Genomic DNA, 7,245 nt, shown 5'->3' with positions numbered 1-7,245 from the left:
CCAGCAGTGGGGGACAGCCACGTGGGTCACGGTGGTCGGGGAAGCTCACCCAAGGCTCTTTGTCCAGAGAATTTACCGGGGTTCTGTGGCAATAGCCCTTCCTGAGGCCAAGCAGATATTTGGTGACCCTAGTAAATCACTTTGCTGGTGTAGACCACCTGGTGCAGCCCCAGGTCTCCAAGGAACAAAGACCTTCCCTCAGGCAGGACATTGCAGGCACCTAGAGATCACCACCCAGGTCTGAGGGCAAAGGCCAGACGCCCCCGGGAAAGCTGATCCTGCACCACGCACCTCTGAGAGGAGGAGGCAGGAGCACCGGGAGCTGAGGCGGCTGCGTGCTGCCCAGGGCATCAGGAGGGTGGCTGGAGCTCAAGGTCATCGGGCCATTCCCCCCCTCCTAACCTTCTCTTTCTGAATCTCGGAGTCCCACCTTCCTCACTGATGACTGCCACTTTCGTGCCCCGGTCATGCCTGACCGCCTGCAGCCAGCTCTCCTGAGTCTGTGCTGAGCTACCACAGAGTTCTCTCCTGGCCGCATTGTGCCCGAATTCCCGCACACAGGCCTCACCCTCGGGCATCCAGCACAGCCCCCAGCGGTCATCCGGACCTGCCCCGGGCGGTGGCAGGATCGGCCCAGTCCTGCACCACCCCCGAGATCCACGCCCCCACCACAGGCGCGGTCGATCCCCCACGGCTCCCTGTCTCCACAGAGCCTGGCGCACAGGCCACACCCCAGTGCTAAGGCAAGGCCTCGAGGCACCTGGGCCAGTGAGGGGGGCTGAGAATTGGACAGGTCGCCCCAGAGTAAAGGAGGCACACACTTCTGTGCGCTGGACACCTGGGACAGCTCCCATCTCCACGGTCGCCAAGCTCAGCCACAGGCGCATGCGGGCCCTGCCAGAATCCAGCTGGTCCTGCTCCTCGTGTTGGTGGGTTTCAGAAGCTGACAGCGGGCTGAGGGAAGGCGGGCTTTCAGAGCAATCCAATGCAGTCATGTGACACTTGGTACTGACCTTAACCACGCCAGCAGAAGGGAAGCAGCCCAGCTAGGAAAGAGCGGGATCGCCTGACCGTCTCCAGGGCCACCCCTTAGCATAGCCAGGGGGACAGCGGGAACTCTTCTGCAGCCATTACAGATCTAGGCTCGTTCACAGGCCGAGGTTCATGCTGGGGCCAGTCCTCAGCCCCCGCTGTCCAGACAGTGCCCAGGGCCAGCCAGGCCCTGCCTGGAACGTGAGCTCCAGGGAGAAGATGGTGAGCCTCCGACCTATGGAGGGGCAGTGGGGCAGCAGTGGGTGCTGGGCTGGGCAGGGGTTCGGGGTGCCAGGCAGCCTGGGCTGTTCAAGGAGCCAGCAGGAGCCAAGTAGGTGAGACAGTGGGAGACAGGGAGGGTTTCCATGTTTCTGAGCGGGAGGAGAAAGAGGCAGCAGGGCAGGAGGGGATGAGGAGGCTGGGGTGGGGCCACAGGAACCCCAAGTCCTCGCGAGGGCCAGCCCCAACTGGTGTCCCCGGCCCCTGCTCTTTGGCGTGAGCAGGCCACACCGTGGTCTGCTGTGGCAGGCCCTGGCTCTTCCCTGGGCCTGTGCCGCAGGGGCTGCGGAGTTGTGGATGGATCGAACTCCCCAGGGCAAGGGCTAGGCGTGTCCAGGGATAGCCAGGGAGGGAGGAGGCACACAGCCTCCACCACCCCTCTGACCTGCTGGCATTCGGGCCACCAGGGGCTCCTCGCAAAGCCCAGAGGAGGCTGCTGGTTAGTCAGGAGCTGCGACAGGGCGGAGAGCCTCCGCAGACCCCACCCAGTGCCCTGCTGGGGGACCAGGCAGCGGCCTCTCTTGGAAGCAACTGGTAGTGCTCCTTCAAACGCTCCCTGAGGGGCACCTGCAAGCTCTCGTTGGGGAACGAACAGAGAGTGCTGGACGTCATGGCCAGCAGCTCCGCGCCTTTCCAGGAGGGAAGCGGGGAGTGATGAGGGGCTCGGTGAGTCTGTGGGACATAAGACGGTCAGCAAAGACCATGGCACTCACACTGCAAGAAACAAAGGGAAACGGAAGTGAAAGACCACCCACAAAGGCATCTGAAGCAGGAGGTACTGAGGGTAGACCTGACAAAGGACAGGCCAGCCTGCTAGCTGAGGCCCAGGGCACCGACTGCTGGGACCTGGTGCGAGGGCACCACGGGTGACGCCAGGGGACCTGGGTGAGGACTCACAGGAATGAGGGCACAGAAATCGTGCTCCAAACCCAAGGCCAGCCTGGCTGCTCAGTGGCTTCTCTCGCCACCCGGTGCCTCTGCCTTTCAAAATGCTCCCTGACAAACAAGTCTTACTTCATAGTCGGAAAAAGTAATTAATTCAAAAATAAAACACAGTGGCAGAGGGCTTGCCTAACATGCACGAGGCCCTGGGTCTGATTCCCAGCATGGGAAGAAAAAAAAATTAACCAGCTGCAGTGGTGCACACCTGAAGTCCTGGGAGGCCGAGGTAGGAGGATTCCAAATTTGAGGCCAGACTTGTCAACAAGATTTTGTCTCAAAATCAAAAATAAAAGGGTGGGGGACATGGCTGGGGTAAAATGCCACTGGATTCAATCCCCAGGACAGTAAATGAATACGTAAGTAAAAATTAAAATCAGCAACGGAGTGTCACTGAGCGGCCTCCCTAAGTTCATGCAAAGGCGTGCCCTGTCCAGGGCAGAGGCTGGTTCCTCCCGGGTGTCTCTCTGTACCCCACATCTCAGCCAGAGTGCCCGTCAAACAGGAACCGCAGCTCCTGGTCCAGCTGGCGAGGAGCTCAGGATGGCCCCTCCGCCCTCACAGCAAGTAAGATGCCAGAGTGACCGCTGTCAGGTACAGAGAAGCAGGACTTGGAGCAGAGCTCTGGGGTCGCCGGGCAGGAAAGGAGACCCTTGGCGATGGACAGCCTGCTGCTGGAGGCTTGCTGCACAGTCAGGGCTGGGCACAGGGAGCCGGCCACACCCAGGACCACATGCCCACCCCCGCCAGCCGCTCGCAGCCCCTTGCAGCCCCTCCAGGAGCTGGCCGGGTTCCCACGTGAGCGCTGGGGAAATGCCCTGGACTTCCTGCAGGCGCAGGGGAGCAGCCATCTGAGGCAGCCAGAGCGCCTACTCTTCCTAAGGAGGCGCTTCAGATGGGACCTGCAGCTGCCTAGAGCGACCTGACCAGCAAGGGGCCCGGCCCAGGTCCCCATGCCGGGGCGACCATGAGAAGCCAGAGGCCCGCGCTGGCACGGGGACGCTGCCCTGCCTTCTGCCTCTGCACACGCCACTGAGTGCCCAGGGTGGGAGAGTCTTTGACGGCCACATCCAGCTTTGCAAAAATGACACATGCAGAGACAGCAAAGCACATGGCCAGGAGGGCTAATGTCCACGCAGGAGCATCGCAGCCGTCAGTCCAGACCTTGGCAGCCATGGTGGAGAGACCGAGGTCGCTAAGGGACGGGGCAGCAGCCCACAGGAACAGGCGAGGGTGCAGAGGCGTCCGGAGAGCCCACATGAAGGAGCTCGAGACAGACGGCAGGGGCCCACGGCGGCTGGGCTGCAGACTGCCCAGGAAGGGGCTGCACCAGCGTGGGACAGCAGACACGGAGGCCAGGAGAAAGGACCAGGGCAGGGTGCCCGGCAGCGGAGGGCAGCTGCCAAAGGCCTCACACGCAGTGGGCGTGACAGAGGAGGAGGACCGAAAGGGGCCCAGGCAGCAGCAGAAGCAGGAGAAAATCCCTGGCCAGCCTGGGACTCCAAACCACAGACCCCGAGCACCTGGAAAGTGGAAAGACCCGGCTGGGGAGGGGCAGCCAGCCACAGGCCCAGGGACTTGCAGAAGACACTGCGATGGAGCACCGGCCTCCAACACAAGAGCCCTTGCCACTCACCCCCCCAGGTGTCCGCCAAGGGAGGGACCCCACAGAAGCCTTGCCGATGGGGGGACAGCAAGAGGGCACGGGGAAAGCCGCTCCTCACGGCACCTGGATGGCGAGGAAGTGCCCCTTCCCTCTCCCTAGGGGCCACCACCAGGTGTGGGCAGTGAGTCATCCAAGGTTTTTTCTAAGGTTTACCTTCACCGTTCAAATTCTCTGTTTAGAAACAACGAGGGTCCTTAAAGCATGACCCTGCTCTTGTCTAGCAAGACCCCTTCCTGCATGTTAGGTCTTATTACTGAGGGACAGTAAGTCCTAAGGGACCAGGGTTCATATTGGTTTTGGTCTCTTAAATGCTTACTTTGTAACTGTTACATAAACAACTGTTAAGTATACATCTGAGAACTGTTCAAGCCTTCTCTAAGTTTTTAAAGTAAAAACTGAACTTAGTTAACATCTGTGTAATTGTAACCCTAATCACTACGGGCTTCTCTGTGTATTAGAAGTACTGCGTTCTTTGAGTTTTAAAAGGTAAAGCTTAGGACAGCATTTTACCACGTTGGTGTTCTCCAGACTAAAATGTCTGCAGCAATAGTTTCTTTCAGATTTATAGAGAAATAATCAATTTACTCGATTAACTATGCCATTTAATGTTTTGTATTTGAATGATGTAACCTGTTATCACTCTTTGCTCTGGGATGGGAATTTAAATATATTTTTGGAAGTAATAAGGAGAGTCTGATTTGTTTAAGAGCTCTCTTAGCCTTTCTGTTTGATTCCTGTTTCAGATGTAATGTTGTGTTGTGTCAACTGATATTCAGATAGACTCAGGAAATAATACAGGAGAACTTTGTAAAATGATATTTAAGAGGCAAAGACCAACTTCAGAAATCAAGCACTTTACCTGAGAATTGTCAAGGGCTGGGCCTCCCCTGAGACCAGGCTCGCTCTGCCTCTTGCCCTCCTCTGCGTGAGGATGGCTCCAAAGCAGCCTGGAGTGAAAGACAGGTTTTTTGTTTTTTGTTTTTTTTGGGGGGGGCGGTTATAACAATCTCTGTGATCTCAAAATAAACAGTGGCTATAATACATTACTAGGTAACATAATGTATTATAAAAATTATGTTTCTTGGTGCATAGCTATTATAAAAACTGATTATTTTTGTTCTAGTTAATTCGATTTTGGATTTTCCTTGTAAAACTTTTTAAATGCTGCCAGTTAGTGTTTTGCAAACGCATTGCTTCAACAGAACCACCTGAGTTAATGTGAGACAGTGAGCTATCACCTGCGGGACAGTAGGATGTGATGCTAACTCCCAGCTCTGACACTGACGCCAACTAGTTAGAGACATTGACGTGAAAACCCAGTACTCCTGCTCAAGACTAAGAAACTGGCCTGCTGGATGTGGAAACCCAAAACCCAGAGCCGAAGTCAGGGAAGAAAAAGGGCAATATTTTGGCCCTTGCCCTCTAAGGTCAGCGAGGACCCAGGGAACAACAGGACCCCTCAAGGGCCCTGAAACTCAGGTGAGTCACCTGACCTCCTGATCAGGGGACCACGAGGACCCCAGAACACGAGAAGCCAGTCAGTGCACGTTCTGCCAAGAGCAGGGTCATGGGAGAGGAAGGGTCCCTGATGGTCAGCAAGACCCTGACCCATCCTGGCAGATGGCAGGACTGGTAGAGGAAAACTAAAGGAGCCAAGAGGCTTCTCAGAGGTCCCAGGAGCGATCCCTGCGGAATCTCAGCTGATCCTTAGACAGGAACAAGGTCGATTCTGACCACCTTGGTCTTGAACACCTGGCAGGAGAGTACAGCCAAAGCACAGCCACACGTGGGCATTTAAAAGAAGAGACAGCAGTTCTTCTCCTTGAGAGGTACATTTGTGCCGGACCTCCCGAAAGTCAGTATAACCGGGAGGTGATCAAGGAGGGGTTTCCATACAGCCAGGCCTGATCAGCATCACAGAATGTTGTCAGAGGCACGAGTTTGTCCCGAGTCAGTTTGAAAGCTGTGTGCTTCTTTGTTTCTGCTGGTATGATTATTGAGAGCTGCTACTCAGACTCCTCTGCAGTTCACAGTTCATCACTTCCAGCCTGGCGACTTGGTTTCAATGCTGGAAAGGACCTTACCAAGTGCTCCCAGTCACCGGACAGCTATCTGACTCACTAAAACAGGGAGAACTCTGTGGGCAACTTCCACCTCAAAAAGTTAATATGTCCAGGGTGGAGGGCAATAGCGAAGGCTACAAGAAACAATGAAGCTGAGACTGAAAGGCGTAAAAAGGAAAAGGGGGACGTGTGAGAAAGAGAAATCCAGTGGTCCATTTTTGGAGTATAGCAGGTGCCTTTGCTGTGAAGTAAGATCCAACTGATGCGCTGACCATAGCCCTTCCCTTTTCCCGCCCCAATTTTAAAATTAGCCAATTGTGTACATTGTAGCCCCAGCTCCTCCTATCAGAGCAAGGGGCAGCGCAGCCTTGGGGATAAAGCAGGTACACTGCCCACCCAGCTGTGCTTGTGAGCCAGGCTCTGCAGCTGCACCTTCCGCAGCCGTGAGGTCTGCCTTGCTGAGAGACTTTCCCGCACGGGCTTGATTCCTTGCAGCCCCCCGATATTTCTGACAGAAGAATGCCCAAACTGAACACATGCCACACAGAATCTGCACACCGACGCTGGCTTTGTTTATCATTGCGCAGGCTAGGAAGCAGCCACGATGCCGGCGAGGGGAGATTCAGTAGTGGTTTGTCCAGACCGTGCATCCAGAGGCGAGTGAAAGGTGATGGGGAAGGGCTGCCTCCTGCACCATTCCCACTTCATGAGCTTCTGGAAAAAGCAACACAGGAAAAAGATGAATGGCTCTGGCCAGAGGCAGGAGGATGGCCAGGAGGAAAGACAGGCGTGGCACAGAGGCCTTGGAGGCAGCCAGCCGATTCTGACGGACGCTGCAATACGGGCACACGTCCCTGGGCACCTGCCCCCAGTGATGGGGTGTAAGCAGAGGGTGGCTCTGGGTGGTGAGGTGCTCCCTAACTCAGCCGCCACAAGCCCTCACAAGCCGTCACAAGGCACCACCCGGCAGGTGCAGAGCAGAGGTGGGGGCGCGGGCAGGGGCTCCGGGAGTTCTGATCCTGAAGTCCAAGCTCACTGTGAATCTAAACAAGTCTTACTTGTTAAGACTTGGACCTACACTTCCCAGACAACCCTGCACTTGCAACCCGGGTCTTTACCCTGCAGAGGCGAAAATGTACATTTACACCAACACCCACACACCGACATGGGTAGGGCTTTGTTTGTTGATGGGTTTGGTCTCGTTCTGTGGCTCTGGGAACAGAACCCCGGGCCTTGCGTGTGCTGGGCGAGCGCTCTACCCCGAGT

Source organism: Sciurus vulgaris (genome assembly GCF_902686455.1).
Source record: "Sciurus vulgaris genome assembly, chromosome: 2".
Classification (NCBI taxonomy): domain Eukaryota; kingdom Metazoa; phylum Chordata; class Mammalia; order Rodentia; family Sciuridae; genus Sciurus; species Sciurus vulgaris.
This window is presented reverse-complemented; position numbering follows the sequence as displayed.